The sequence below is a fragment of the Peromyscus leucopus genome, chromosome 4 (assembly GCF_004664715.2).
Source record: "Peromyscus leucopus breed LL Stock chromosome 4, UCI_PerLeu_2.1, whole genome shotgun sequence".
Taxonomy (NCBI): domain Eukaryota; kingdom Metazoa; phylum Chordata; class Mammalia; order Rodentia; family Cricetidae; genus Peromyscus; species Peromyscus leucopus.
Window position 1 is genome coordinate 64,289,946 of NC_051066.1, and position 22,909 is coordinate 64,312,854.

General features: G+C 36.7%; 1 pseudogene; it reads left to right on the forward strand.

The window, feature by feature from the left end:
- The first annotated feature begins 17,860 nt into the window (after positions 1 to 17,860).
- On the forward strand, positions 17,861 to 18,840 carry LOC114683705 (annotated as a pseudogene).
- Positions 18,841 to 22,909: the final 4,069 nt, after the last annotated feature.

Sequence of the window (22,909 nt, forward strand, 5' to 3'; positions counted from 1 at the left end):
AGCTCCAGAGCCAGCTTGAGTCCACCTGGACAGGTCAGATCCACTCCAGACAAGTATAATTCAAACTTTCATGGTCCTGGGACCCCACTTCCTCACTTTGGGGAATCCACCAACATAAAACTTTTTCTAAACTTCCTCTCCTGCCTTGCCAGCACCTTGTCAGACCCAAACAGCCACAGAGCCCTGAGCAGCAAAAGAGGATGGGTGATTCCTAATGCAGCAGAGGACAACCCACTACCTTAGGAAGTCTGGCTACCTCAACATTCCCCTTTCCTACCCCCCAAGAGTTAACCAACGCCAACTGAGTCAGCAGGAAGCAGTTTTGGGAGACATGGCACCCCTATTCCTGTTCACCAATCATTTTTACTAGAACAAAGAGTCTGGAATGATAGAATTTCTAGCCACTTCCCCATGACCGCACATGTACTCACAAGACAATTAATCATCCCAGGGCCTTATATCCTGTGTAATCTGTGCGTTGCATATCATATAATCTATGTGCATGTATGGCATAGCTATGTAAGCCCATATGCACATGTGCAGCAGAATCAAAAAAAGTGGGTCCCACATACCCCTACCCCTCTTCCTGCATAATCTTTCAATAGGCCCAAGCAACCCCTTCTATTCCCTTCTGTTAATAAACACTTATAGTGGGTTTTGTTGTGCTTCATAGGTTTTCTCACATGGTAAACAGTGCTGCTTAATGAATAACATTGTGCTGCATAATAAACAACACAAGCCCTTGTGGTCCAAGGAGTGGAATGTGGTAGTTTGAAAGAAAATGTCCCCCCAAAAGATTAGCATTAATTGGAGATGTGGCCTTGTTGGAGTAGGTGTGGTCTTGTTGGAGGAAGTGTGTCACTTTGGAGGCAGACTTTGAGGTCTCAATATGACCAAGCCATGCCCAGTGATAAAGACCCCTTCCTGTTGCCTACACGTCAAGATGTAGGACACTGGGCTCTTTCTCTAGCACCATGTCTGCCTGCCTACCACCATGATGATAATGGACTAAAGCTGTGAAAATGTAAACCACCGCAATTAAATGTTTTTCCTTTATAAGAGATAGCATTGTTATGGTGTCTCTTCACAGCAATAGAAACCCTAACTAAGACACCGACTAATGAAACTTTCTAGGTCATATGAATGTCATATGACTCAAAAATCTTTATCTTGTAATGTGAATGTATTTCCCATATATTCATCCCCACTGGCACTTGTGATGTCACCTGAATTTTGGCCAATCCCAGATATCAAAGTGGTGAGGCTACCCAATGTCAACCTCAAATAAAGTACACAGATATTATGCATTTGGTTGTAAAAACTTGGTTGTCATTTACTTAATGACTAATATGCATTTGTAATCGAATACATACCATATTTATCATTCTGGGTCGGGGTTATCTCACTAGAATGATTTTTCCTACTTCCATCCATTTGCCTGCAAATTTCATGATGTCACTTTTTAACAGATGAGTAATACTCCATTGTGTAAGTGTTCCACAATTTATTTACCCACTCTTCTGTTTAGAAATATCTAGGCTGTTTAGGAATGCCTGGTTATTATGAATAAAACTACAGTGAACACGTGTGAGCAAGTGAAGATTTGCTGGTTCATACATAAGGATAGAATATCCTTAGGGTATATGCCCAAGAGTGGTATAATTGGATTGAGGATAGATTCCCAACCTTCTGAGAAAATGTCACACCGATTTCCATAGTGGCTGTACAAGTTTGCATGACCACCAGCAATATGAATACTGAGTCCCTTATTCCACATCCTTGCAAGCATATGCTGTCTTTCGTGTTGATGTTTTAGTCATTTTTACAGGTATAACGTGGAATCTCAAAGCAGTTTGGAGTTGCATTTCCCTTATGGCCAAGGATATTGAACATTACTAATTTTTCTCAACTATTTGAGTTTCTTCTACTGAGAATTCTCTGTTTAGATCTGTATACCATTTTTAATTGGATTATTTGATTTTTTGATATCTAATTTTCTTTATAAATTTTAGATGTTAGTATGCTATCAGATATGGAGTTGGTAAAATTCATTTCCCATTTTGTTGGCTGCCACTTTGTCTGAATGATGTCCTTTGCCTTAGAGAGAGTTTCAGTTGCATGAGGTCCTATTTATCAATTGTTGATCTTAATGTCTGAGCTATTAGTGTTCTTCTGTTCATAAAGTTGTCTCCTGTACCAATGTTTTCAAGGCTCTGCCCCCTCTTTCTCTTTTGTCAGTGTCAGTGTATTTGGTTTTATGTTGAGGTCTTTGATCTATTTGGACTTGAGTTTTATGTAGGGTGATAAGTATGGATCTGTCTGGATTCTTCTACATACAAACATCTAGTTTGACCAGAACTATTTGATGAAGGTGCTACCTTTTGTCTAGTGTGTGTTTCTGGCTTCTTTACCAAAAATCAGAAATCCATAGGTGTGTTAGTTTATGTCTGTATCTTCAATCTGATTCCACTGATCAACATATCTATTTTTATGTGAATACCATATTGTTTGTAATCCTATAGCTCTGTAGTACAACTTGGAATCAGGAATGTTGATACCTCTAGTAGTTTTTGTATGTTTGTTTGTTTGTTTTGTTGTTGTTTGTTTTTTGTTCAGGATTGTTTTAGCTTCCCTGCATTTTGTGTTTTTCCATATGAAGATGAAAATAGTCCTTTCAACGCTGAAGACTTTTGTTGTAATTTTTTATGGGAATTTCATTGAATCTGTAGATTAATTTGGTAGATGACCATTTTTACTATACTAATCTTACTGTTCCATGAGCATGGGAAATATTTCCATCTTCTGATATTTTCTTCAAGGACTTGAAGTTTTTACTATATACAAGCCTTTATCTTGCTTTATTAGAGCTATCCCAAACATTAAATGTTATTTGAAGTTATTGTGAAAGTTACTGGTTCCCTGATTTCTTTCTTAGTCTGTTTATCATCTCTAAAAGAGGTCTACTGATTTTTGAGTGTTAATCTTGTATATAACTACTTTTCTGAAAGTGTTTATCAGCTGTAGGAGTTCCTTAGCAGAATTTCTCAGGTAACTTATATGCAATCATATTGTCTACAAATAACAACACTTTGACTTCCTCCTTTCCCTTTTGTATCCCCTTAATCTTCTTTAGTTGACTTATTGATCTACCTAAAACATCAAGTATTATATTGAATATACATGTAGAGAGTAGACAATCTTATCTTGTTCCTGATTTCAGTGGAATGTCTTTGAGTTTCTCTCCATTTAATTTGATGTAGGGTGTAGGCTTGGTGTAGCCTGCCTTCTTTATGTTTAGGTATGTCCCTTGTATATGACCCAAGACTTTTCTTTATCTTCTTTCTTTTCTCTAGCCCACCCTGGAAACATTTTTATATAATATTATTGGAGAAATAATAGTCTCCTTTCAATAGTCTCATAGTACAATAATAATATAGTATTTAATATAATAATAGTCTCTCATTCTTTACATAAAGCAAATCAAAAATATTAATATAGCATTAATTTTATATCCCTTAAGGGATTGTATGTGTCTGCACATGCATATAATTGGGTAAGGATATATGTTAGTAAAATTTATATTACATTCACAAAATGCCCAAGGTAAACAATTTAAACAAAGGAATGGTTTACAATGATTTACAGTTTTATAGGTTTCACTTCATGTTTCCCTGGATCAGTTGCTTAGGGCATGTAGCAGAACAGTAAATTATGTTGAAAGCATGAATAGAAAGGGATTATTTATTCTTGGATCATGAAGAGAGGCAGGGACCCAATATTTACTCAAGGGTACACATATATGAACCAAATTCCTTCTAGAACATAGAATTACCACCTGAAAGTTCTGTCATTCCCCATTAGTTTCACAGGCTGATGATCAACCTTTAGCACAGGCATTCTAGAGGACATTCCGGATCTAAACTTTAACACAGTCCAGTATCACAATACTGTCCTTCTCTCACTAGGACATTTTATTAATTAGCTTGTGAAAGGAGCATAAAACAGTATCCATTGCTTTTCAACATGGTATTGTTTTAAAACTGAAGTGAGGGAAGCTTGTGTAATTTTAGTTTGCTGTTGACCCTGTTCATGTTTGACCTTGATATGATTCAATGTAAGGTACAGTTATGTTTTGATTATGCTTAAATGTTGAAAAACAAGTTGTTTACTATTATTATTACTAGAATATCAATCTAGTTAATGTTTGATATAAAATCACATTGATTACAAGCAGGCTGTTCATAAAATTTGGAGAATACATATTTATAGATTGACAACAAATCAAATATCTGTGACTAGTGGTAATAGTACCATTGTGAAGCATGGAAGTGATAGTAACATGTGCAGTTGTATTGTTGAAGTGTAGAGGCATAAGAAATAACAGTCATGTAAGCATTTCAATTTCAACCTGTCAAATGTTGAAGTCAAGTTTAGTAATTGGCTGAGGCAAATGTTGAAGTCGAGATTAGGAATTGGCTGAGGCAAAGCCTCAGTATATTCCTACTTAGAGGCCTGCAATAAGATCTCAAGTTTAAGAAAAAATTTGTACAAATCACAAAATGTTCTTAGGTACCTTGAATATAAATATAAGAACTTCCTAGGAACACCTAGGTTTTGAATAAGGGTGGCCATGCTCTGTATGAAAGGAGCGGGGGAAGTCATCTCAGGAAGCAGATATTGTAAAAACAGTGTTGGCATGGATTCACCGATGGGGAGGAAGGAAAGAAGTAAACTGTGTTAATGACAGATCTTGACCAGGCAGGGCACTGGAGACTAAAACATCACCCAAGGCTGCCAACATAATGAGCTCAGAGAATCTTTTGCTATGCTTGGGTAATTGGGCCCTGTTTGCAAGAGTTATTTTCAGTAGCCCAACTCTGAAGCTTCTTGCCAAAAACAGTTGACTGCTAGAATCCATCATTGGGGAATTTATAAACAATAGGCCTGTTAGTGTAGGAATGGTTTTGGCAACAAGCACCGCAAACAATTAAAAGATTGCATCAGCCTTGGAGACCAAGAGACCATGTGGGCAGGAGATACTGACCACAGTGTGTCAGGCATCTCTAGGGATGCTCTGTCCTCTTTCAGCTGCATATGCCTGAAGCAGAAGATGACATTCTAAGGTTTCTGTGCATGAGATTGTTTTGAAAAAAGAATCTTCATGAGCATCATGTGCATATATTTTCCCAGCCAGATTTAATAATAACACTGAGAAGTAACCGGCATGTGCCTATGCATCTCTGAATATCTGCAAAGTAGTAATTTTTAAATTATGATGTACACTGAAAATAATTCTTTTATTAGGGAGGTCATAATTTCACATCCAAAAATTCTCTTATATTTCAAAGACTATGCATGCAGAATCTGACTATAGAAGGTATCAGGTATATTAAAGATATGGTTAGGGAGGCCAATCTGTTTTACGTTCCCAGGTGACATTCTAGGAAAGGAAGAACTATAACACTTCACACAGTGTTTTAAAAGTTTCATTTTTATACTTCTGGTAGGCTTTGCAACTCATTGTTACTTAATGTATGTTTTTAGGAATATAAAGAAATTATCAAATAAATATTTTTAATTACATATTATAATACTCATATAATCACATTTAAATTTCCAGATCAGATATTTATATATATGAATAATAATAGTAAGGCTTTGCATCTCATAATGAGTATTGCTTCAAAAATATTAATCTATTTTAGTGCTTAAGAAATGTTTCAAATGTGATGACCTGAACCAGTTGACATTAAAAATAGATCTGAGAATGCAAATTCAAGATTGTTATGGTTTTTAAATTCATCTATTTACCTATTTAGAACCACAAAGACATAATAGAGCATTCATCATGTCACTCATTTCCTTATAGTACACAAATTACTAAATTTGTTTACAAATAGCTCTTTTTCTTTGTGGCCCACAGACTGAATTTCTTTGACTATGTGTAGAGTATATGATATCATCATAGGCAACTAAGTATTGCCATGTATTGCAGTTTATGAACTGCATTGCAAAGATATATTTTAAAATGCTTATGATTGCATTGTTCATAGTAATCAAATGTTTGCTGAGAGGCTAATGAGTGAATGGCTTTCAAATAATTAAAATATAATAAGGTAAATAGTGAAAACAGTCCTAAAGTGTTTCATTTATTCAAATTGAAATGGAAGTTTTAGGTGTGAACAATTAGGATCCATTGAGAAAATTATATCAAATCATATTATCACCATCCTTAAGCAGTCTGGATATATCTACAAAAATGTTTAAATTCTGCATAGGAAAACAGCAAATGTCCTCGAAGATTGAACTAAATAAATTTTCCTTTTGGATACTGCTGTCCACACTATATCATGAAGAAGCTCACACTCTGTCATGGGGATATTCTAACATTTACATTATCCCTGCATGACTTTTTCATGATTCTTTAACACAAGATTCTTGTGCTCCTTTGAATATTCTTTAAATATTGGTGAAAGCTTAGAGATCATTGTTGGCTCACTCATTCCATAACTGTCTTCTTTCAGAGACATCACTCTGTTTTATCTAAAATATGGTTTTATTTATTTCTTTTTTCTTTTATAATTTAATTTAATTTTACATATCAGCCACCAATTCCCTTGTTCTCTCCCCTCCCGATGCCCCCCTGCCTTCTCCCCAGGACACCGCCCAATCTTATCTCCTCCAGGGCAAAGACTCCCCTGAGGACTGAGTTCATCCTGGTAGATTCAGTGTAGGCAGGTCCAGTTCCCTCCTCCCAGGCTGAGCCAAGTGCCCCTGTATAAGCCCCAGGTTTCAAACAGTCAACTCATGCACTGAGTACAGGACCTGGTCCCACAGCCCGGATGCCTCCCAAATAGATCAAGCTAATCGACTCTCTCACTTATCCAGAGAGTCTGATTCAGTTGGGGATTCCTCAGCTATTGGTTCATAGTTCATGTGTTTCCATTCATTTGGCTATTTTGTCCCTGTGGTTTATCCAACCTTGGTCTCAACAACAATTGGACTCCTGGAGCTCCACCTGGGGCCTGGCTGTGGATCTCTGCAGCTGGTTCCCTTGGTCATTTGATGGGGTTTCTAGCATGACAATTAAGGTTTTTGGCCATCCTATCACCAGAGTAGGTCAGTTCGGGCTGTTTCTCGACCATTGCCAGTGGTGTATTGTGGCAATATATTTGTGGATTTCTGTGGGCCTCTCTAGCACTTTGCTTCTTTCTATTTTCATGTGGTCTTAATTTATCACTGTCTCTTATTCCTTGTTCTCTCTCTCTGTTCTTGATCCAGCTGGGATCTCCCACTCCCACAGTCTCTCTTTCCCTCGACCCTTGCCCTTCATTACCCCCACTCACGTCCAGGTTGTTCATGTAGATCTCTTCCATTTCCCTGTCATTGGGCAATCTTTATATGTTTCTTGACGTCCTGTTTTCTAAGGTAGCCTCACTGGAGTTGTGAGTAGCAGTCTAGTCATTTTTTGTTTTACATCTAGTATCCTCCTATGAGTGAGTACATACCATGTTTGTCTTTCTGAGTCTGGGTTCCCTCACTCAGGATGAGTTTTCCTAGATGCATTCATTTGCCTACAAAGCACATGATGTCATTGTTTTTCTCTACTAAGTAGTATTCCATTGTATATATGTACCACATTTTATTTATCCATTCTTCAGTTGAAGGGCATCTAGGTTGTTTCCACATTCTGGCTTTTACAAACAATGCTGATATGAACATAGCTGAGCAAGTGCCCTTGTGCTATGATTGAACATTCCTTGGGTATATGCCCAAGAATGGTATAACTGGATCTTGGGGGAGATTGATTCCCAATTTTCTAAGAAAGCGCCATATTGATTTCCAAAGTGGTTGTACAAGCTTGCATTCCCACCAGCAGCAGTAGAGGAGAGTTCCCCTAGTTCCACATCCTCTCCAGCACAAAGTGTCTTCAGTGTTTTTGATCTTAGCCATTCTGAAAGGCGTAAGGTGGTATCTCAGAGTTGTTTTGATTTGCATTTCCCTGATGATTAGGGTTGTTGAGCAATTCCTTAAATGTCTTTCAGCCATTTGAGTTTCCTCTGTTGAGAATTCTCTGTTTAGTTCTATAGCCCATTTCTTAATTGGACTGTTGGTCGTTTTGAGGTCTAATTTCTTGAGGATTTCAGGGTCTACCAGGGGTCTTGGAGAAGGGGAGCCTTCCCGGTAAGGGTGAGGGTAGAAAGGATCCTGCCTGATGGCCAGAACAGCCATTTTCTCTTTTTTGAGATTATAATTTAATATAATATTTCTCCTCAACCTTTTTCCATGCAAACTATCTCATATACACCTTGTTGTTCTCTCTCACAGTTATGGCATTTTCATTAATTGTTACTATGTGCATATATGTATATATATATATATATGTATATATATACATATATATATATATATATATGTGTGTGTGTGTGTGTATATCCCTACATATAATTGTCTCAGTCTGTGTAATGTTACTCATGCATATTTTTTTTCAGGTTACCCAATTTCATATTGGGTAACCAATAGGCATGCTGTTTCCTGAAGTCTATTTCTCCCCCAGTCCCTGGTTATCATGACACAACTGGTAGGATATGCTGAAGAGGCAGAAGCAGGAGGATCCCAAGATATTTATTTTTGAGATCACATATTTACAACAAATTACCTACGTAATATTGTCACATCAAAACCCTAGGTCATATGACAATAAAAATTACAACTTTATAGTTTCATAAATCTAATGAATCATTGGAAGACATTTAAGTATTAAAATGCTTGCCATTTAAACTATGACAATAATACAGAAGTAGGTTGATAACCTGAATCGGTATTGTAATTAGGAAAATTACCAAAATTATTTCAAGGGAAAAATAAGATTGTAAGTAACATTGGAGACATCACTTCCAGAAAATGCATCAAAAGAAACATTAAAATGAACTGAATTCATGATGTTTCTTTATCACTTGACTTCTTTTTTAAATTAGTTCCATTCATATCAGGTAGAATACTTGAGTAAGTTAATAAGTTTCTTGACAAATAAGTATGACTAGACTATCATGAGTTTCTTTTAGGTGATGTCACTAATTCATCCCAATGAGCTATATGATCTAATTCCACAGGGAAAAACCCATAAAATCTCCCTCTTCCAATTCATGTAACGGCAGGCATTGAGCATTCCTTTACTGGCTAAGATGCGGACAGCATATTTCTCCCACTCTTTACAGAGAAAATAAAATCCAGAGAAACCAGATTCAAGATTAGTTTTCATAAAAGTAGTTTATTTGAAATTATTGAGTGATTTCTTCATTCTAAATTTTCTGTATGTAATATATATATATATATATATATATATATATATATAATAAGATTATCAATGAAGAGCATTGAGATTTAAGCCTATTCTTTATCACTTATGTCAAATATCTGTAGACTGTCAAATTGAATTTGCAGGAAAATAATTTAATACAGCATGCTTCCTCTTCGGTAGGACTGACAGGCCAATTAAATATTATGGTCAAATTTTCTAAATACTAATAGTATACATACTATACATATTATACATGAAAATGGCAAAGTATTAGAGCCAGCAGAAGATACATGACATTGTATTGCATTCCCATTGGAGAGTGTATAATAATTAAGATCTAGATTAAAACAATATCTGAATAAAGTGTGTAATAACAATATCAGACTAGATGTATAATAGAGGTTTAGACATTTTGGGGTAATTGGCCCACATATTCTCTGTGTAGGCAATCTTGAATTCAGACTCATAGGAAATGTGTGTTCTTGATTCTCTTTCCCTAAGAAGAGGGACTCAGAGATGTGTGGAATGCACTTGCCAGTGAGTCAAGCTAAATACTTGAAGTCCATGTTCAGTAAAAGACTCTGCCACAAAAATTATAGGGGAGAGAGAAAGAGGAAGAGACACTAAGGATGACCTCTTTCCTGTGTATGCATCTGTGTGCCCAAACACACATATATTCATCACGCAAAACTAGTTAACTAAGTAGATTATTTGGATCAATGAGAATAAATAGATGCAAACAATCTTTAATAATAAAATATATGAAATGCTCATTGCATGAGTTGGCTGTATGAAACCTGGGGCTTAGGCAGGGATGCTTGGCTCAGTCTGGGAGGAGGGGACTGGACCTGTCTGCACTGAGTCTACCAGGTGGATCTCAGTCCTCAGGGGAGGCTTTGCCTTGGAGGAAATGGGAATGGGGGGTGCGCTGGGGGGAGAACAAGGGAATCTGTGGCTGATATGTAGAACTGAATGGTATTGTAAAATACAATAAAAGGAAAAAAATCTGGAATGACAAGCATGAAAATGAGAAGTGTGGATGTCCTTGTAATGAGAAATGTTAAACCGAGCTTTAATGGAAATCAGAAGAAAGGTGCTCTAGTAAGAAGAGGTGAAATCAATGCAAAGCCCCTGTTACTCAGCCCCTAAGTCATCCAGGAAATCTTGAACAGAAGTATTCCACCTGACTGAAGACCATGAAAACAAGTTTGAAACCAAGAACTTTTTATTTGGAAAATTCTGAAGTTGGAAGATTTAAAAACAAGATATCAGCTTTTATTAATTTGGATTTTTCTGAAGTAGTAAATTTTATCACTTCAGAAAAATGTCATGGAGTCTTGTTTTACAGTTCCAGATAAATAAAGAGGTTATGCAAAGTGTGAAATGGCTGGGATTCCTACAAAGATTCCCTGATAAACTATTCTTTAAAGAAATGTAAGTAAACATTAGGTGCAATGAAGATACCAGCGTGTCAAACATGGCAGACCATGGGATATAAAAAAGAAGTTCCCATGTAGGGAGCAGAAACAAATCAGGAGAAAGGTTGCTTGCAAAATAGGCAGTAGACATATAGACATGGTGGAACCTAGTTCCTCCAAATCACTGATGTATATATGCTTTATAAGTCCCAGAGGGCAGGGTGTATGAAACTACAGGATTTGGAGTTCATCCTAATGGGTTTTCTGTCACTTTCATGATAGCATTCTCTCCTATGGTCTTTTTCTTCCCTTTTGGAATGAGAACATTTATTCTGTGTTGTTACATATGGAAACCGTCTAACTTGATTTTAAATTTCTTAGGGTTTCAAAGTAGATAGAGAGCTTTAAAGAATGCTCTTTACTCTGGCAAGCATTTATAGTCAAAGAAGGTGCTGTTCAGTGTGTTGATAGAGAAAATTCATCAAAGGTATTAACCATCTGTGGACACTGGATACTCAAATATTGATTAGCCAGCAAAGAAATATCTACTATTGTAAGAAATGCATGAATGTTTTAGAGGTAACCAAACTCCTTCCTATTGTATTTTAGTCAATTTCCATAGAAGGAAATACATGCCAGGCACTGTGATTTAGTCAAATGTGTGGGGAGCAGATGAAATCCAGAGTGAATGTGCATTATTGAAATAATCATGGCCATGCCAAGGATGCCAATGCCTCAAACCCAGGAAAGCTTTCACTGAGTCAGCCTCAGAGGAATGACAAAGGCTTCCTCTTGTTCTATTGTGGATATTTATAAATGACTGACCCTTGGTTAAAACCAGTGTATGAAGAAACAATCAACTACAGCTTCCTACTCTAGGATGACTGCAAGCTAGACTGCAGCCCTGCAGAGACCACCTGTGGAGATTCACTAATCCACTCCCTGCTCCCTACTGAAGTGTATGAGGAACATGCTACATTTCCAGGTTTCTCTTGGTGCATCTCCATCAGAGTCCATGCTTCTTTCAACCCCAGGTTTTTGTGTGTGTGTCTGTGTGTGTGTGTGTGTGTCTGTGTGTTTGTGCGAGCGCGTGTATATGTTTTATCTTTCAGTTTTAAATATACTTTCCTTCTTCTGTGTATTTAGTGTTTTGACTATAATATGCCTTGGGAGATTTTGGTGATTTTGCTGTTATTTGTTTGTTTGTTGTCTTGGCTATTTAGTGTACTGTGTGATTTTTTGTATCCCTTTAGGTATTTTTTTTTTCCATTTTGGGAAGTATTCTTCTATGACCTTGTATGATCTATGTCACTGAACTGGGATTATAATCCCTCATTGAATCTATCTTCATAATTGAAGATGTGGTCTTTTATTTTTTTTAATTTAATTTAATTTTATTTTATTTTACAATACCATTCAGTTCTACATAACAGCAACAGATTCCCTTGTTCTCCCCCTTCCTGGCCCCTTCCCCTTCCACCCAGCACACCCCCCATTCCCACCTCCTCCAGGGCAACCCTCCCCTGAGGACTGAGATCCACCTGGTAGACTCAGTCCAGGCAGGTCCAGTCCCCTCCTCCCAGATTGAGCCAAGCGTCCTTGCATAAGTCCCAGGTTTCAAACAGCTAACTCATGCAATGAGCACAGGACCCAGTACCACTGCCTAGATGCCTCCCAAACAGATCAAGCCAATCAACTGTCTCACCTATTCAGAGGGCCTGATCCATTTGGGAGCCCCTCAGTCTTTGGTTCATAGTTCATGTGTTTCCATTCCTTTGGCTATTTGTCTCTGTGCTTTATCCAACCTTGGTTTCAACAATTCTTGCTCATATAAACCCTCCTCTTTCTCGCTAATTAGACTCCCGGAGCTCCACCCAGGGCCTAGCCGTGGATCTCTGCATCCAGATTCCTCAGTCTTTGGATGGGGTTTCTGGCATGACTATTAGGGTGTTTGGCCATCTTATCCCCAGAGTAGGTCAGTCCCGGCTGTCTCTCAACCATTGCCAGCAGTCTATTGTGGGGGTATCTTTGTGGATTTCTGTGGGCCTCTTTAGCACTTTGTTTCTTCCTTTTCTCATGTGGTCTTCATTTACCATGGTCTCCAATTCCTTGTTCTCCCTCTCTGTTCTTGATCCAGCTGGGCTCTCCCGCTCTCTTTCCCTCGACCCTTGTCCTTCATTGCTCCCACTCACGTCCAGGTTGTTCATGAAGATCTCAGCCATTTCTCCTTCATTGGGCGATCCTCGTGTCTTTCTTGGGGTCCTGTTTTCCAGGTAGCCTCCCTGGTGATGTGAGTAACCGTCTAGTCATCCTTGTTCTACATCTAGTATCCTCCTATGAGTGAGTACATACCATGTTTGTCTTTCTGAGTCTGGGTTACCTCACTCACTTTTCTATACACATTTGTCATTTCTTTATTCCCTTTCACCCAATTCATATCAATATCAAAGCCCTGAAGATAGCAGATAAAAGCTTATGAAGAAGTTCAAGGACCTAGGGCAGGATCTACTATTAATTTCTTTTCTTTTCCTGAATAGACATGATGGAAACCTTGTATACATTTGTGATTTTATCCCCAGTGTACTTATTACCCTAGTGTAGAATAGCTTCTTTTTACAGTGTGTGATGCTTAATGCAAAGAACTATACAGCTTCCAAGTATAGAGTTTAAGTGACTTTTGAATGCTCATCCCCAAATGGGACAGCTATATGATCCCCTCCCTAGATCCAGGATTATCTTGAAAAATATATCTTGGAAAAGAAGACAAGAATATCATGAGACTTGAGGATGATGAAGATTACAATGAAACATTGTCTTCAGGAAATAGCATGATCATTTCCATCATTTAACAATCAGCACCTGTTGATTCTTGCACTGGACTGTCCATCATGTATAGGGAAGGGAGTCATGAATTCCCAAGTCTCCCTAAGGAGCCACTGACAATGAAATGTTCCTGGTTAAGGAGTACCATTTCTTTAAGCATGTAAGTAACCACAGACATGTTGCCTATGATCCATCAAATAATCCACAATTCATCAACCTTAAAGCCAAGGGGTCAAAATCAATAGACTCATATATAGGAGGAAGAATAGTTGGCAAGAAGGAAGGGGTCACCATTATTGGAATGGCTATAAGAAAGTGTACTGTGTAGTCAATATGGTCATAGAACACTGCATATACACACATTCACACACACACACACACACACACACACACACACACACATATATGTGTGTGTGTGTGTGTGTGTGTGTGTGTGTGTGTATGTATGTGACCTTGTCAAAAAACCAAAACAGAAATACTCTTTAAGGAAATGAGTATTTTTATGAGTTTATACATTCTTACATATTTATATATGAAATTTGAGACAGAGTTTCTCTGTGTATCTTTGGGCTTTTCTTGGATCTCACTCTGTAGGCCAGGCTGGCCTTGAACTCACAGAGATCCCCTGCCTCTGCCTTCCGAGTGCTGGGATTACAGGCATGTGCCATCACTGCCTGGCGAAATGTTTTTCTTTAATGAACAGTCCTTGCTAGTGTTTTCCAGAACAGTAGATATTTTTCTACTGAAATCAGTTCATGTAATGGTGACTAACACAGGGCACATTATGGTCAGAATAATTAACCTCATAAACTAAAGTTGTCTGATTTAAGTTTATCTCGTCCTCTTATGTGTCTCTCAGTATTAGGATTCTACCTCTGGTCTGTTTAGGAAATTATGTGGTTAATGCACTGAACTGCTTGAATGGCAGTAGTTATGGCCTGGGCTGTCTCTTAACATGTGGTGCATCACCTAGCTATCAAAGGAGAAGTTTCAAAAATCCATTAGGAAGGAAATGGGAAGAAATAGAACTCCCTCAGATTACAGAAATTGTAACACCAGTGAGTTGAGCCATTTAAGAAAATCAACAGAGCAACACTGAAGACAGAGAAAAAGGATTAGGAATCTGAAATGTACTCTTTGTCCTGACAGCCATAGAAATTTGCTTAGCTACACACACAAAATCAATTTTTATTTGTAGATAATTTTATATTAAAATAAGATTGACTTATGGAATTTAACATAAATTGTAATTTAAAATAACATTTCAACTTCAACTTATTATTATTATTGTTAATAACAATATTTTACTTGTTTGAAATATATTTCAAATCAGCTACATAGAGTGACAAACTTTCTATTTATTTCCTCTGATAGTTTTAAGAATATACATACTTTGCATTAACAAAAATGTTCTGGTATCTGCAGATAGATTGATGCTACAATTAACTTTTTTTTTTGTTGCTACAGTCAGTGTGAAGGAAATAGTAGTCAATATAGCCAGTTGGCATAGGGAGGAACATGCCCCATGATCACCATTCAAGGAAATGACTGGGTTACCAGTTTCTACAGTGAGAGGTCCCTGAGCAAGACTGGAGACCACTCTTTAATATGCAAATTCATGACTGTTGGGGACAAGAAGATCAGCCATTTATGTAAACCATTAAACCAATTATGTAAACACTTAAATGAAAGTGTAGATTTGAAATCTAAGAGTATTTAGAGATGAGAGGGCATTAACTCAGCAGTATGACCATTTATGAAAAGAGTATACTAGTTTAAACATGTTATTATATATGATGCTGTGCTCTGTTAGCACATGAGTTCCATTTTTGATAGTGTAAAAAATGATCTGACAATACATCATTCTTTTCAGAACTTTAAATGGAAATTGATTTTGTGATTTAAATATTGATGTATATTATAGAATATTTTGTAAACAGTAACAAAATTTATATTAAAATATCTACACTTGTATTCTATAAAATCAATAAATGGAGACTTCATTTTCTTTAACTTAATGTACTATGAAAATGCTCTGTAGTTGAGATCTTCATAGTATTAGTGTTTCATTTATACCATGTGATTTTATTTTGCAAGTTGTATTTATATGTCATTCCTATTATGGATATTTTAGGTATTTCTGCGTTCAATGTTTCTTTATTTTAGAAATCTGTATTGATTTTAATAACAAGGAAGGAAAATTTATAATCACTAAATGTTAATATATAAACTAATAGAAAATATTTTGACATTGTGTCATATCCTAATGTAAAATATTCTAATTTAATTCTTAGTATAAATTTTAAGAGTGGATATACTAGTATAAAGAATATAAACATGGTTATAATTTGAAGTTATTTCTTATATGTTCAACAAAAGCACTGCCTGAATAAATTTCTTCTAATTGGTATAACTTTTAAATTGAGACATACAAATATTTTTTTTCATAAATATATTGAATGTTTCCTCCTACCCAAACTTCTCCCAAAACCTTCCCAACTCCCTACTCCTCAATTTTATGTCTTTTTCTCTCTAAACACACATGCACATGCACAGTGACATTTCTTTGTTTTTTGAGTGCTTCAGTTTTCACATCAACATATGCATTTGGCCATTGTTAGAAATAATGCTGTCGTTAATGCTCTCATGCTCTTGTTGACTTACAGTGTACATAATACCTTGATAAAACTATTGATGTGGCAGGTTGTGGTGGCACATCTTGTAATCCTAGCACTTGGAGGTGGAGGAGTGATGATCAGGAGATTAAGGTCATCCTAGTGTAAATGGTTACTTTGAAGCCAACTTGAGCTACATCAAGCTTTCTCAACACTCCCTTTATGATAAAGAGCCATGTGTTTGTCTTCTGTGGACCTGAAACCTTAATGTCTGACAGTTCATCTCATGGTACATGACTCTTACACATAAAGCTGTGTTCATACTATTTGACAACAAAAAGTGAGCAATTTTTCTATCTACATAATATTTTATTTTGTCTGTTTTATATTCATTAATATTTGCTTTATAAATGAGATTTTCTTACTGTATACAATGAAATGTATCAATATATCAACAGCAAAGACCTCCTCTCTACTTTACTTTTGTCATTGTTGCTGAACCCACTAAATCAATTAATGCTGCTCCTATGGGTATGGTGCCTTTCAGTGGAACATTGGAAACCTACTAGTGGCCCTATCCTCAATAGAGTGATTTTCCCTCCTCAGGAACAATGCATTTTCAACTGTAATCAACTTCAGAGGATAGATTTACTTACATGTAAAATTTGTTTGTTACCTCTACATGGTAGTCATTAATATCAATGATCATTTCGCTTTTCCATATAGACACACTATTCTTTTACTCACTTTTGCTATATGCATATATATATATGTACATATATGAAGTTACACATGTATATATACACATATTTACATATATGTATTTTAAAAATCACAGAAAAACATTTTATGAATACATTTCTGTTGTACATATAGAAAAGAGAAATCTATAACATTTTAAAGCTGCATCTACCTAGGAAAAATGAATTCAAGAGGTAGAATATTTACATATATTTTTTATTAAAGAGTTTTCTATTGAAAGAGTTTTCAACTGGAAGAATTAATGACATGTAAATGTGAAACTTATTTAGATATTTTCAACTTGAACCTCCTCTTGATCTTTGGTGATATGAAGATAATTTTTTTAGTCAACATGTTTTATATAAAATTCATATGAATTTCAAGCCATATGTCTTACTGTATCAAATTTTTATCATATACATAATTGGTAGGTAATTAAGTCTCAAGACCAGACATTATATTCAACATGAAGTTTCTCTTTTCCACCAATGTGATTTTCACCAATTTTCATTTGTAGGTCATTGATCCATTAGTTTCTATTCCTTGATCATCTACCCAATTGTCTTATCAAGATTCCTCATGCATAAATAAAATAATCGATACTTGAATGATTATATAGAGAAGTAGACTTCAGATAAACAATTATTACTCCAAAGTTCTCCCTGAGATAATGTATCTCAATCATCATGCCCTTCAGTCTATTAAGTAGTCATGTGTGCTGGGACCTATGTCTCCTAAGTCACCAAGTTAATAATAGTTTTGTTCATTGGATCTTAATATCTTTATTAACATTTGCACAAAAAAAACCAGTTATACTATCTCTTGTCACATACTTTTGACAAGAAAGTTGAGGTACTGAGCATTTTTGCATTATTTTATTTGTTGTTGGTAATATACATGAAGAAATTCTCATATTTGCAGGCTTATGTGAACTCATTTATTTTGTCTTTTTCTCAAGAATCATGCTAAACCAGAGCTTTGTTACTGAGTTCATACTTCTGGTACTTTCAAAGAACCCAAAAGTTGAGAAAATATTGTTTGTTTTCTTTTTGTTGGTCTACCTTTTTACTATCGGGGGCAACATGATAATTATGGTAACAATTGTGTGCAGTCCCACACTCTTTGGTATCCCCATGTACTACTTCTTTTGTTTGTTTGTTTGTTTGTTTGTTTGAGACAGGGTTTCTCTGTGTAGCTTTGGTCCCATGTACTACTTTTTGACTTTTCTATTTTTCTTGAATGCATGCATGTCTTCTGTAATCACACCCAAGATGATTATAGACTTCTTCTTTGAGAGGAAGATCATCTCCTTTGAATGGTGCATGACACAGCTATTTGCTGTTCACTTCTTTGCTGGGGCAGAAGTGATTCTTTTGTCAGCCATGGCCTATGACCACTATGTGGCCATTTGCAAGCCCCTTCACTATTCTTCCATCATGAACAGGAGGGTGTGTGGCATTCTGGTGGGAGTAGCCTGGGCAGGAGGCTTCTTGCATTCTATCATACAAATTATCTTCACATTGCAGCTGCCCTTCTGTGGATCCAATTTTATTGATCATTTCATATGCGACTTGTTCCCATTACTAAAGCTTGCCTGCACTGACACACATATTTTTGTCATTTTAGTGTTTGCCAGCAGTGGGGCTTTCTGTGTCATTATTTTTTCTTATTCTCTCTGAGATTTCACAGCTCTGAAGGGCGACGTAAAGCTCTCTCCACCTGTGGATCCCACATTACTGTTGTGCTTTTGTTCTTTGTCCCATGCATATTAATATATGCACAAAATAGTTCTGCATTATCTTTGGAGAAAAATGTTTTTGTATTTTCTGATGTCTTGACACCATTGGTGAATCCCATAGTTTACACTTTCAGGAATAAAGAAATGAAGAATGCCATTGGGAAAATGTGGAGGAGATTGTTTAATTTTCCTGGTGAACATTAAGTCATTTAATTTATAGGGATAGGAATATGGCTTAATTTGTTCCAGAACTTGGTGTGTGTTCATGAGGACCTGAGTTGGGATCTTGATGTGCCTTTCCATCTTGATGTGAATTTCTGATTCCAGTAAAACTAAATCTTGGATAACACTTTTAATGGCAACACTAACTTAAGAGACTGTGGCGATATTTTAATTGTGCTGAAATTTGATTTTATTTGTATGTTAATAAATAAAGTTTGCCTGGGGATCAGAGGTCACATAGTGAGGTAGCAAGCCATAAGCACAATTCCGGGCGGTGGTAGCACACACCCTTAATCTGATCACATGGCACGCAGAGTCTATATGTGGTCAAGGACACAGCCAAGAGTGGTAACATGAATTTTTAATACCAGTACCAAACATAGAGACCTGGAGGTCTGTATAGACAGGCAGTTATGAGGAAGTCATGTGTCTGGGCTTGGAGCCAATGAGAAGGCAGAACAAAAAGGCAATCAAAACACAAGTCAGACAGGAAGAAACTCTCTCTGGGGAAGACTGCAGGTAGTCTGGCTCTACCCTAGTTGCTCTGATCACTTTGGCTATTACCTCTGTATGTGGCTCTGTGTTTTTTATTTAATAAGACTGTTCAGAAAATCATCTACAAGAGTCGATGCTTCTAGATTACTTAAGACACTTTATCCCACACCATCAGCTAGGCCCACTCTTTCCACCCCATAAACCTGATTCTCTAGGAACTTGTTCCCTTGAGTATCAGATTGGCACTGCTATCTCCATTTATATTCTATACAGTTTATTCTGTGAACCACTGAGAAAGCATAGCTCTTCCTCATCCCATAGGCTTTGTGACTTTTCCTGGATCTCCTCATAGTGATTCAATATTATTAAGCTCCTTTCAGAACTCCCATAAGCAGCCTATTTCTAAGTCATCTAACTCCCTAGCACTTCCAGGTAGGCCTGAGACTACAGAATCCAATTTCCCATGAATGCTTGAGCATATTGAGTCAGGTATACAGAAATTGTTAGTATCTGATGATTCACATTAATTAACCAATGTCAGCAGATATAGAGTATAATTCATGTAAAATTATTCTTCTGTGTTAGAACACAAATGTAAAATTTACATAGAAAGAATATATCTTTTGTATTTTGAATTTGTGTATACTTAAATTGTGCTTCTTCTGGGTAACATTATCCTAAAATTTCACGAATCATTTAAAATTTTCATGTCCTGTCATGTTTGAATTAATACAGAATGGGTATGAATCAATGTTGAAGAATATAGTGTACCAAACTGTTTACTATTTTCCCTTTCTGGATGGGTCTAATGTGCAACTTCATGTTTTTTTTTCTTTATCAAGAGTGGACTCAATGCTCAGTCCTCTTATATTAAACATGCTTTCAAATCATCTTACAGATGTTATGAAAAGAATGAATATCCTCTGATGTCTGGAATGTACATTTTTAGAATTTTTTAACTCTGATAAAAACTAGAATTAGAGTCTCATACCTTAAATCCACTACTTTTTTTTTTTTTTTTTTTTTTTTGGTGAACATTGCTGCAATTTCAAGGCAAGCCTGGTCTAAAGAAAGAGGCAGTTCTCAAAAATAACAGAAAATTTATGAATTCTCAAGATGAATTTTCTGAAAGAGCAGAAAATTTAAATCAGTCAACTAAAATCAGGAACAACTCATAGGTGTCCACTCTCAGTCCTATTCAATACAGTGCTTCATATCTTAGCTAATGCAATAAGACAAGGCTAAGAAAGAAAATGGATACAGTGACAGATAGTTTTGATATTCATCTTCACATAATCTTCAGTCACTTAGGAGACAAGCTTGCAGGCACATATGTGAGGGATTTTCTCCATTAGGCTAGCCTCTAGAAACACCATTGAGGGTTCCTCTTGAATAATTTATCAATGTGGGAAGACCCACCTGACAAATGGAAGCTCTTCTCTTAGCTTGTGTCATGAATGCTACAAACAAAAAGAAGCTAGCCAAGAAAAGATATTCCTTGATCTGTGTGGTGATATTTTATTTGGGCACCCCATCTGGATCTCTGTGTGTTCAAGGTTACACCGGGGACAGAGCCAGGCATGGTGGCCCATACCCTTAATCCCAGGACTAATCATGGAGGTCTGGAGGATTGGAGGTCTTAACAGACAGACAGGAAGTGATAGAGCCCTCCTTCTCTGGGCAGAAAGAGGAAGTGATGTACCTGGGCAGAGAGAGGAAGTAAGAAGGCAGGGACAGAAAGGCACATAGATGTGGGTATACAGGAAGGAGGTCTCTCTTTGCCTGAGGCTTTCCTAGTGGTAAGAATGTGGCTGGCTTCTTTCTGTTTCCCTGATCTCTCAGTTTTTACCCCAATATCTGGCTTCAGGTTTTTTATTAATAAGATCATTTAACAATTTGTCTTACAGCTCTGCTTGGAAATTATGGTTGCACTGTGACCAACTGCTTCAAACTCCTGGTGTCATAAGCACCAACCATGATGAATTGCCCAATGGAAACATATAACCCAATATATTTTCTCTCATTAGATTGCTGTATCAAGAATTCTGTTGCTGCAATGAATAAAATAACTAATACAAAATTTAGTATAAGGAATGAGGTTATTGTTCTAATAAACATAATCATAGGTTTCTTAGGCTTTCAGAACTTGTTTGTGGTACAATAGTCTAGAAAATCCCTAGCATGCCAAAGATATGGGCCACTCTGGTAGGAGCTTTGAAAATAAGAATACTGAGAAATTATGAAAAATGAAAGCTTTCATCATGAGATTTCAGAATCAATGAATGATTCTATTAGAAAATACTCCAGGGGTCATTTGAATGATATTTGCTGAAAAGTCTGGATTCATTTTTGTTTCTGTTCTGAGAACATGACTGAAATTGAATTTAAAGGCAAAATGCTTAATTTATTTGGTGAGATGAAATTTCAGGAGAGCAAAATATTCATTCTGTGGTTTGGCTCTTTTATATTACATTTGGCCACATAAACAATGCAAGTGAACAACAATATGTGCATATTGCCACCCCCTTCCACGACACACAATTGGTTTGTTATGCAGAAAAGAATTCCAGCAATTTAAGTCTAGAAGACTAGGTGTGTGCTTAAAGAAAACAAAAGAATTTAAATATAAAAATGAAACACTCCATGCTGTACTCTACAATAGCAAGTATGATCCAAAGGCAATACCCAATCAATCAAGGAATCCAACTTATAAAATGTGACCTTATCTGACAGGAAAAAAAAATAGTAACTGAGAATGAAGCAGAAGGAATTCAGTTCTCCCTGGGAGCAACTGCCTAGGGAGTGATTTCTCCAGGATTAATACAAGAAAGACAACAAACCTGCAGAGAGTGTCAGACTATTGTTGCCACCCCCAGCTGAAGGGTGGAAGAGTTGGCAACTTTGTCTTTGTGGGATTGGTTTTGTGGGAATGAAAGATATAAGATTGTAGAAGAGGTTTCTCTTCAATTGGACTCCTCAAGCTCCACCTGGGGCCTGACCATGGATCTTTGCATCTGCTTCCCTCAGTCATTGGATGAGATTTCTAGCATGACAGTTAGGGTGTTTGGCCATCTTATCACCAGAGTAGGTCAGTTTGGGCTTTCTCTCAATCATTGCCAGTAGTCTATTATGGAGGTATCTTTGTGGATTTCTGGGGACCTCTCTAGCACTTTGCTTCTTCCTATTCCCATGTGGTCTTCATTTGTCATCATCTTTTATTCCTTGTTCTCCCTCTCTGTTCTTGATCCAGCTGGGATCTCCTGCTCCCCTAAGCTCTCTTTCCCTCAAACCTTGCCCTTCATTACCCCCACTCACGTCAGGGTTGTTCATGTAGATCTCATTCATTTCTCTGTCACTGGGCAATTTCTGTGTCTTTCTTAGGGTCCTATTTTCTAGGTAGCCTCCCTGGAGTTGTGAGTAGCAGTCTTGTCATCTTTGTTTTATATCTGGTATCCTCCTATGAGTGAGTACATACCATGTTTGTCTTTCTGAGTCTGGGTTAACTTACTCAGGATGATTTTTTCTAGATCCATCCATTTGCCTACAAACCTCATGA